At 41.5% G+C, this 11552-nt stretch overlaps 1 pseudogene; it reads right to left on the reverse strand.

Annotated features, from left to right (window-relative positions):
- Window positions 1-3596: 3596 nt before the first annotated feature.
- LOC139026666 (oocyte zinc finger protein XlCOF6-like) lies at window positions 3597-11170 on the reverse strand (annotated as a pseudogene).
- Window positions 11171-11552: the final 382 nt, after the last annotated feature.

Consider the following 11552-nt stretch of genomic DNA (forward strand, 5'->3'; position numbering starts at 1 on the left):
TGTATGTGACCACTAACGTCTGATAAACCATGGTATGTGACCAATAACATCTGATAACCGTGATGCATGTGACCAATAACACTGCTAACCGTGTGCATGTGACCACTAACATCTGCTAACCGTGTGATGGTTGGACCATTAACAGCTGCTAACCATGTGTATGTGACCATTAACATCTGCTAACCAGTGTATGTGACCATTAACATCTGCACCGTGTAGTAGTGACCACTAACATCGATAACCGTGTGTATGTGACCCTGTTGAACGGATAAAAATGTTGTCGATCTTTAGAAAATGTACCTATATCTGCCATTTCCATTAACCACGTTGCAATTATTTTCTTTGTGCTATTGCTTTTAATGAAAACCTGCTATTGTTAACTTGCAAACCACCCTTTGAAATGGACAAAAAACGAATTTTAAAAGTCTGGATTCAGGCTAACAGACCATACTACAAGTGATGTGAGCTCCGCATCAACAGGTGCCCCCTGGTCTCCACAGCATGTTAGGGCTACCTGCGCAACCCAGGTCTCTCTTACTCATGCCTTAAACTAATGACTCATAATATATCTGTCATAATTACAGCCAGTTGATATCAATATTTATAAACTGGGTGTTCGCGCCAAGAATGGCTGATTGGCTGACAAGCCGTGTATATCAGACCGTAAACATGGGTATGACAAAACATTTAGTTTTACTGCCCTAATTACGTTGATTACCAGTTTATAATAAGGACCTCAAGGTTGGGTATATGGCATATTACCACGGCTAAGGCTGTATCCAGGCACTCCGCTTTGCGTCGTGCCTAAGAACAGCCTAGCCGTGGAATTAGCAGATATACACACCCCCTCGCCTTACTGCTTAAATATATACTAAACTGTAGATAGGGTTGCAATGTTAGTCTCCATCTTAGATTACAGTTGACAGGACTAATGGTTGCTAGGAGTTGTCTAGATAAATCATTAAAACAACTGAACAGTTAAACAGAAAAACAGCTTCAGTCTGGGTTTGGAGTTACGTTGGTTTTTTCTCACAACATTTATTAAAATTATAAATCGATGGTGTTGTTTATAATATTATAACCCCCATAAAAAAAATGAACTAGCATTTTTTAGTGGTCTCCATGAATCCGGAGGCCCCTCTGCCAGTTCACAACACAGCTCTGTAGTTGGAGACAACCACGTATCTGAATAAAGCAGAATGTTTTAAATAACAAACAAACATCACAACAATTTTACCCGTTATTTGTCATTTAGAATGAACTGGTCAAGGCAAAGATGGTGGATAAATGTTAGATGAACGACTCAAGCCGTTTACCATTGTCTACTTAAGTGGGTGGTTCTCCAATAGACACCAAATGCGAGTCCGGACTACTTAGTTCATTGACTTCCATTGAAACGGAAACATTTGGGAGTGGGATGTCTTGATTCAATCTCTGGTCAAGGAGGTAAGTTTGCGGTAAAATATTTCAAAACCCCAGAAAATCAGGACACACCAGACCCAATACTTTGAGGAAGTCAGTTGTATAGTTCTATTCAGTCTCCCATCTGTTTTGTCTTTCATTACCTCATCTGGTTCCAAATCCCTCCCTACATTTGGCCAACATAGAAGGGGGAGGGGCCAGGGGGACGTAGTAGGTAGGCGTTTGAGATGTCCTGAGTGCCAAATGCACCTTCGTCCATATAGAGGGCACTAATGTTGACCAGAGCCCTGGTCAGAGCCCTATGGGCCCTGGTTAAAAGTCTTGCACAAATTGTAGGGCATACTAGTCAAAATTAGTGCCCTCTATCGCGCAGAGTGTGCCATTTTGGACAGGCCGAGTCAAAGGCAGTGTTCCAGTACTTCAGGAAATGCTTCCTCCCAATCTGTTTGCTTCAGTTGGTAACCAGAGTGATTCCTCACGAAACCCAGACAACAACAACAACAGAAAGACTGGGCGCAGACATCCATTCTAATTCTATTCCACGTTGGTTCAATGTAATTTTCATTGAAATGACGTGGGAACAACGTTTATTGAACCGGTGTGTGCCCAGTGGGACGGGTTTTGGGGAGTGTAACAAAATGTAAATCATAGAATGCTCATTTGGAGGAAGGATTGTTTACATATATTTGAGATTCATCTCTGAAAGCATAATTGAGAAATAACTGATCAAAGCTATTAGATTTTGGCCTTACCCAGGCCTAATTTAAAACTCCATGTTTCATCTGTAAGTGCTACAAAGTAAAACATATTTTAAAAAATTGATTTGGCTATTTTTATATATATACACACACACACCACCGTTCAAAAGTTTGGGGTCACTTAGAAATGTCCTTGTTTTTGGTTGCCCTTCAAGGCAGAGTTGCAAAGAAAAAGCCATATCTCAGACCAATAAAAAGAAAAGATTAAGATGGGCAAAAGATCACAGACACTGGACAGAGGAACTCTGCCTAGAAGGCCAGCAATGTTGACATTGAGACTGGTGTTTTGCGGGTACTTTTTAATGAAGCTGCCAGTTGAGGACTTGTAAGGCGTCTGTTTCTCAAACTAGACACTCTAATGTACTTGTCCTCTTGCTCAGTTGTGCACCGGGGCCTCCCACTCCTCTTTCTATTCTGGTTAGAGCCAGTTTGCGCTGTTCTGGTTAGAGCCAGTTTGCGCTGTTCTGTGAAGGGAGTTGTACGAGATCTTCAGATTCTTGGTAATTTCTCGCATGGAATAGCCTTCATTTCTCAGAACAAGAATAGACAAGAATGAGTTTAAGAAGAAAGTTCTTTGTTTCTGGCCATTTTGAGCCTGTAATCAAACCCACAAATGCCGATGCTCCAGATACTCAACTAGTCTAAAGAAGGACAGTTTTATTGCTTCTTTAATCAGAACAACCATTTTCAGCTGTGCTAACATAATTGCAAAAGGGTTTTCTAATGATCAATTAGCCTTTTAAAATGATAAACTTGAATTAGCTAACACAATGTGCCATTGGAACACATGAGTGATGGTTGCTGATAACGGGCCTCTGTACACCTACGTAGATATTCCATTCAAAATCAGCCGTTTCCAGCTACAATAGTCATTTACAACATCAACAATGTCTACACTGTATTTCTGATCAATTTGATGTTATTTTAAATGGACAAACAATGTGCTTTTCTTTTTTAAAAACAAGGACATATCTAAGTGACCCCAAACTTTTGAAAGGTAGTGTATATATATACACAGTATGTGTAGTGTATATATATACACAGTATGTGTGTGTGTATATATATAGTTGTACATAATATACTCTATAAGCATATCAAAGTTCCAGAGTGGAAGCTCTCCTAGTTTTAAAGTTAAGCCCATTTTATGAAACATGGGCTCCCGAGTGGCTCAGTGGTCTAAGACACTGCATCTCAGTGCAAGAGGTGTCACTGCAGTACCTGGTTCGAATCCAGGCTGCATCACATCTGGCTGTGATTGGGAAAAAAATGTACACAAAATGGATACACAAAAATGTAATATACACAGTGACAGACAATATATCCATAACAGACTGACCAGGTGAAAGCTATGATCCATTGTTGATGTCACTTGTTAAATCCACTATAAATCAGTGTAGATGAAGGTGAGGAGACAGGTTGAAGAAGGATTTTTAAGCCTTGAGACAATAGAGACATGTATGCCATTCAGCTGGTGAATGGGCAAGACAAAATATTGAAGTGCCTTTGAACGGGGTATGGTAGGTAATAGGTGCCAGGTTACACCTATTGTCAAGAACTGCAACGCTTCTGGGTTTGTCATGCTCAACAGCTTCCTGTGTGTATCAAGAATGGTCCACCACCCAAAGGACATCCAGCCAACTGGACACAACTGGGAAGCATTGGAGTCAACATGGGTCAATATGGGCCATTAGAGTCAACATGGGCCTGCATCCCTGTGGAATGCTTTTGACACCTTGTAGAGTCCATGCCCCAACGAACTGAGGATGTTCTGAGGGCAACATGGGGTGCAACTCCATATTAGGAAGGTGTTAATGTTTTATTCTATTCTATGGATTTTATTTTGTGAATTTCCCGCAAATCATGGTATTTTTCTGTCTGGGTATCGTAAGGAATCCCTCTATAAGGGATTGGACAGGTGATAAACCAGGTTACCATGGAGTCTGATGTGGGTAGGGATAAGGGACATGCGGATTGTGTGGTGGGTAGGGATTAGGGGTCTTGGGACAGAAACAGGCGGAGTTTGCCTGTGTGTCTCCTGATGTTTCTTCAGACTGCTCCACTGAGCAAAAGCTTTATCGCACATGCGGCATTGGAACGGTTTCTCTCCTGTGTGGGTCCGCCGGTGGTTTTTCAGGACATTCCCGTCACGAAACTCCTCCCGCAGTCAGGGCATTGGTACGGCTTCTCTCCAGTGTGGATTCGCAGGTGAAGAGTGCAGTGGCTCTTACTTGTGAAGCTCTTGTCACGAAGTAAGTACAGCGGTAAGGCTTCTCACCGCATGAATCCGGAGATGAAGTTTTAAACTCCCTGTCAGGGAGAAACTCTTCCCACACTGAGGGCAAAGGTAAGGCCTCTCTCCAGTATGTTTCCTCTGGTGGACTAGTAAACTCCTTTAGTGGAAAAGTCTTGTCGCACTGTGGGCAGTGGACTCTGCTTTTGTGGGTCTTCTGCAGGTGATCCTTTAGAAGAGCCTTGGTAGAGAACTTCTCCCCACAGTGGGGCATGGAAGAGGGCCTTGGTGCATACGGACTGGACCCAGTGTCTCCCCTTGTGGTTCTTCAGGTGGTGCTGCTTTAGCGAGATTGTATGACAAAACTTCATCCCGCACACCGAGCAGTGGTAAGGTGTCTCACCCGGTGTGAGTTCTCATGTGTCTCTGTAAGAGTCCAGATTGAGTAAAATCTTACCGCAGCGAGGACAGACGTACGGTTTCTCCCCAGTATGGATTCTCAGGTGTCTTTTAAGACTGCCGGCCTCACTGAATCCCCTTCCACATTCAGAGCACACGTGTGGCTTTTTCAGAGGATCATTTGGCGGATGCCGGGTTTGCATGTGTGATTCCAGTTTCGATGCACTTACGAAGCTCTTCATACAGTGAGCACACCGGTGAGGGTGTTCTGTGTGAACAACTTCCCGGTGATGTACGAGGCTTATTTTTTCACGAAAATTCTCACCACATTCCGAGCAGTGGTAAGGTTTCTCACCTGTGTGAGTCCTGATGTGTCTCTGCAAGTTTCCAGAATCATTGTAGTTCTTCCCACAATGATGGCAGACATACGGTTTCTCCCCAGTATGAGTTCTCAGGTGTCTCTTAAGACTTCCAGTCTCACTGAATCCTTTCCGCATGTAGAGCACACGTTGTGGTTTCTCTCCAGTCAAGTTCTCTCTGTATCTCTTCAGGTACTGTAAGTGTCGTTTTAGACTTCGTGCTGTGATAAACCTCTTCCACAATGATCACAGATATGGGAGCCATCTCCTGAGAGGGGTTCCTTACGTTGCTTAGCATCAGGCGTGCTGCGAAGCTTCTCTCTTGTGTGTTTTCTCTGGTGTACTCTGCGTTTGCGTGAGGTACGGAAGCTCATCCCACAGTCGTCAGAGGGCAATGGTAAGGTGTCTCTCCTGTAAGGACGCTCTTCACAATGACCTTCTCTCCCGGGTGAGTTTTTCTCATGTGTCTCCTTAAGTTTCCAGAATCACTCCAACCTTCCCGCAATGATGGCAAACATATGGTTTCTCCCCAGTATGAGTTCTCAGGTGTCTCTTAAGACTTCCAGTCTCACTGAATCCCTTTCCGCATGTAGAGCACACGTGTGGTTTCTCTCCAGTCAAGTTATCTCTGTATCTCTTCAGGTACTGTAAGTGTTGTTTTAGACTTCTTGCTGTGATAAAATTCTTCCACAATGATACACAGATATGAGAGCTAGGCCTGTCTCCTGAGAGGGTTTCATGTGTTTGTTCAGCATTAGACGAGCTGTGAGGACTCTCTCCTGTCTGTGCGGTCTTGTGTATTATATGGCCACTCTGCCCAGTATTTTCCTGCAGTCGACCAGACGCCACGGACACCCTCTTCAGACCCAGCAGTAATACGCTACTGGGAGAGGCACGACCCGGGGACCTCGGGAGGGCGGAGGTGACGTTGGAAGCTTGTTCTGGAAATCATAAATAGAGACAGAACAAATCAGGGTGGGAAACACTCTCGTACATGTCTTTCCCGTGACTCTCTCATCCTTAAACACATTGGAGGTAAAGTCCAAGAGGAGAAACTTTTCTCTCCAACTTTATAGAAGGAGGATAACACTGTTAAAAACACATTGGAGGATAAAGTCCAAGAGGAGAAACCTTTTCCTCCAATACATTTATAGAAGGAGGATAACACTGTGGCGCCGACAGACACGGTTGCATTGTTTCTAGCTACTAGCCAACTTTGCAGTATTTTTTGGAGGTGTTTTTCTGACATATTGGAGGTGTTATTTCTGACATATTGGGGGTGTTATTTCTGACATATTGGAGGTGTTATTTCTGACATGTTGGAGGTGTTTATTTCTGACATATTGGAGGTGTTATTTCTGACATATGTTGGAGGTGTTATTTCTGACTGTTGGAGGTGTTTTTCTGACATATTGGAGGTGTTATTTCTGACATATTGGAGGTGTTATTTCTGACATGTTGGAGGTGTTATTTCTGACATATTTGGAGGTGTTATTTCTGACATGTTGGAGGTGTTATTTCTGACATGTTGGAGGTGTTATTTCTGACATTTGGAGGTGTTATTTCTGACATATTGGAGGTGTTATTTCTGACATATTGGAGGTGTTATTTCTGACATGTTGGATGTTATTTCTGACATGTTGGAGGTGTTATTTCTGACATATTTGGGGGTGTTATTTCTGACATGTTGGAGGTGTTATTTCTCTGACATGTTGGAGGTGTTATTTCTGACATATGGGGGTGTTTATTTCTGACATGTTGAGGTGTTTTTCTGACATATTGGGGGTGTTATTTCTGACATATTGGAGGTGTTATTTCTGACATATTGGAGGTGTTTTTCTGACATGTTGGAGGTGTTTTTTCTGACTATTTGGAGGTGTTTATTTCTGACATGTTGGAGTGTTTTCTGACTGATTGAGGTGTTATTTCTGACATGATTGAGGATGTTATTTCTGACATTATTGGAGGTGTTATTTCTGACATGTTGGGGGTTTATTTCTGACATATTGGAGGTGTTATTCTGACCATCTTGGGGGTGTTTTTCTGACATGTTGGAGGTGTTTATTTCCTGACATATTGGAGGTGGTTTTATTTTCTGACATATTGGAGGTGTTATTTCTGACATTTGGAGGTGTTATTTCTGACATGTTGGGGTGTTATTTCTGACATTTGGAGGTGTTTTTCTGACATATTGGAGGTGTTATTTCTGACATATTGGAGTTGTTATTTCTGACATTTGGAGGTGTTATTTCTGACATTTGGGGGTGTTATTTCTGACCATGTTGGAGGTGTTATTTTCTGACATATTGGAGGTGTTATTTCTGACATGTTGGAGGTGTTATTTCTGACAATTTGGAGGTGGTTATTTCTGACATATTGGAGTGTTTAATTTCTGAATCATTGGAGGTGTTATTTCTGACATATTGGAGGTGTTATTTCTGACATATTGGAGGTGTTTATTTCTGACATTTGGAGGTGTTATTTCTGAACATAATATGAAGGAGGTGTTATTTCTGACATATTGGGGGTGTTATTTCTGACATGTTGGAGGTGTTATTTCTGACATATTGGAGGGTGTTAATTTCTGACATGTTGGAGGTGTTATTTCTGACATATTGGGTGTATTTCTGACATATTGAGGTGTTATTTCGACATATGGAGTGTTATTTCTGACATATTGGAGGTGTTATTTCTGACATGTTGGAGGTGTTTTCTGACATATTGGAGGTGTTATTTCTGACATTTTGGGGGTGTTATTTCTGACATATTGGAGGTGTTATTTCGACTGTTGGAGGTGTTAATTTCTGACATATTGGAGGTGTTATTTCTGAACGATGTTTGGAGGTGTTATTTCTGACATGTCTGGAGGTGTTATTTCTGACTATTGGAGGTGCTTATTTCTGAATGTTGGGAGTGTTATTTCGAACATATTTGGAGGTGTTATTTCTGAATATAGGAGGTGTTATTTTCTGACAGTGTTGGAGGTGTTTATTCTGATGTTGGCAGGTGTTTTCTGACATGTTGGAGGTGTTATTTCTGAATATGGGGGTGTTTATTTCTGAACATATTGGAGGTGTTATTTCTGACTACTGGGGGGGTTATTTTCTGACAATGTTGGAGGTGTTTATTTCTGACTATTGGGGTGTTATTTCTGACATGTTGGAGGTGTTATTTCTGAATATTGGCGGGGTTATTTCTGACATATTGGCGGTGGTTATTTCTGACATATTGAGGTGTTATTTCTGACATTTGGACGGTTGGTTTATTTCTGACATGTTGAGTTTTTCTCTTGAGGTGTTACTTTCTGACATGTTGGAGGTGTTATTTCTGACATATTGGAGGTGTTATTCTGACATATTGGAAGGCTGTTATGTCTGACATGTTGGAGGTGTTATTTCTGACATATAGGAGGTGTTATTTCTGAAATGTGGAGGTGTTATTTCTGACATGTTGGAGGTGTTATTTCTGAATATGGGGGTGTTTTTCTGACATATTGGGGGTTTATTTTGACATGTTGGAGGTGTTATCTTCTGACATATTGGAGGTGTTTTTCTGAATATTGAGGTGTTATTTCTGAATATTGGGTGTTATTCTGACATATTGGAGGTGTTATTTCTGACATATTGGGAGTGTTATTTCTGACATGTTGGAGGTGTTTTTATCTGACATATTGGAGGTGTTATTTCTGACATGTTGGAGGTGTTATTTCTGACATATTGGAGGTGTTATTTCTGACATATTGGGAGGTGTTATTTCTGACATATTGGAGGTGTTATTTCTGACATATTGGAGGTGTTATTTCTGACATATTGGAAGGTGTTATTTTGACATTTGGAGGTTTATTCTGACATATTGGAGGTGTTATTTCTGACATATTGGAGGTGTTATTTTCTGACATATTGGGGGTTATTTCTGACATAGTTGGAGTGTTATTTTGACATTGGAGGTGTTATTTCTGACATATTGGAGGTGTATTTCTGACATATTGAGGTGTTATTTCTGACATATTGGAGGTGTTATTTTGACATGTTGGAGGTGTTTATTTCTGACATGTTGGAGGTGTTATTTCTGACATGTTGGAGGTGTTATTTCTGACATATTGGAGGTGTTAATTCTTTGACATCTTGGAGGTGTTATTTCTGACATGTTGGAGGTGTTATTTCTGACATATTGGAGGGTGTTATTTTGACATATTGGAGGTGTTATTTCTGACATATAGGAGGTGTTATTTCTGACATATTGGGGGTGTTATTTCTGACATATAGTGCTATCTTCTGTATACCACCCCTACCTTGTCACAACACAACTGATTGGCTCAAACGCATTAAGAAGGAAAGAAATTCCACAAATTAACTTTTAACAAGGCACACCCGTGGATTCAAATCCATTCCAGGTGACTACCTCATGAAGCTGGTTGAGAGAATGCCAAGCGTGTGCAAAGCTGTCATCAAGGCAAAAGGTGGCTACTTTGAAGAATCAAAAATATAATTTGATTTTTGGTTACTACATGATTCCATATGTGGTATTTCATAGTCTTGATGTCTTCACTATTATTCTACAATGTAGAAGAAATAGCACAAATAAAGAAAACGCTTGAATGAGGAGGTGTCCAAGCTTTTGACTGTACTGTATGTATGCATTTTTACACACCACACACACACACACACACACACACACACACACACACACACACACACACACATCAAATTCCTGCCTCTGACATTGCACGTTCTGATATTTTTAATTTCTTAATTATTTTCATATCTTATTACTGTTGGAACAGTATTTCGCAAGTATTTCGCTGCACCTGCAATTAATATCTGAAAATGCGTGTTTCGCAACCAACAAACTGATTGAGGACAAGGAATCAAGGATGAGATTTATCAAGGAAAGACTGAAACACACATTTTTATGACTGGAAAAAAATAAATACTCATGTGTCTTACTCTCTGGTCTGGAGTGTGCCTCCCGGATCTGACTCTGCCTCCAGCCCATCGCTAGCCAACCAATACTTGTCCTCCACGTCCAATTCTTCATCGCAGTCTGCAGCGTCATCATCGGATTGGCTGGAACTCAAGTGCTCCGCCTTCAGTCCATTGCTAGGCAACCAATCGATGTCCTCATCGCATTCTTCGTCACAGTCTACAACATCATCATCATCGGACTGACTGGGACTCATTGGTGCACCACTACCATCCTCCTGTATCCTCCTGATGTCCTCTTTAAGTCGGAGTACCAGACATTCCCTGCTCCTCTGATTTCACTGACTCCGTATTGTCCCACATTTCCTCCATGACTTTACGTCTTAATAAGCGATGATTCATCCCTTTAATTTCCGATCCATCGTTGCCATGACGTTCACACAGGTAACGTAAATTGTCCTCGGTTAAAGTGAATAAACTCTGTTCATTCATCAATCAACGTTCCTTCTCTGTACTGAGCGGATTCATATTGTCCTGCTCGTGTGGCACAACGACAATGCAGTCAATGGCAGGACTTTAGAGTACCTGTAAAAAAAGATTTATACATCAAAACACTCATCTGTAATGTCATGTCATATTAGCTGAATTTAAAGGAATAGTTCAGGATTTTGGCAATGAGTTTCTTTACTTCCCCAGAGTTAAACGGACTTGTGGATACCATGTTTATGGTCCTGCGTCCAGTATGAAATCAGTTAGAGGTATAAGTTTCGCGAGCCAATGCTAACTAGCCAATGCTAACTTGCAGTAGCGCAATGACGAAGTCTACAGAAACAGCTAGCAGTCTCCTTAGACTTCCAGTCATTTCTTATGATCGAACACAGGCAGGCTTTCATTGTTTTCAAATATGGAGCCTATTTGACTGACAAAATTAGCTTATTTAACCTTTATTTTCCAAGCAGTCAGTTAAGAACAAATTCTTATTTACAATGACGGCCTAGGAACAGTTGAATCAACCGGTTTATCCTCATTAGCTGTGATAACCGTTGAAAACAGCTTCATAGCAGGAGATTCTCACATCATCCTTTTCTTGGCGATACTTTCCTCCTGCTCTCTTACATGCTGACCAAACCAGACGCGTGCCTCCTCTTTCACCTTTATTTAACTCGGCAAGTCAGTTAAGAACAAATTCTTATTTACAATGACGGCCTGCCGGGGAGCAGTGGGTTAACTGACTTGTTCAGGGGCAGAACGACAGTTTTTGATCTCGTCAGCTCGGGGATTCGATCCAGCAACCTTTCAGTTACAAGTCCAACGCTCTAACCAGTAGCCTACCTGCCTCCCCATCCTCATTGGTTTTTAGGAGCATATACACACGTGGGTGTTTGAAAGATGAACTTAGGTCCACACTCCGGTAGGTTGTAGTAATGCTGTAAAGTTGGTTACCAACCGCCATATAAAGTCC

Source organism: Salvelinus sp. IW2-2015, unplaced genomic scaffold (assembly GCF_002910315.2).
Source record: "Salvelinus sp. IW2-2015 unplaced genomic scaffold, ASM291031v2 Un_scaffold5446, whole genome shotgun sequence".
NCBI lineage: Eukaryota > Metazoa > Chordata > Actinopteri > Salmoniformes > Salmonidae > Salvelinus > Salvelinus sp. IW2-2015.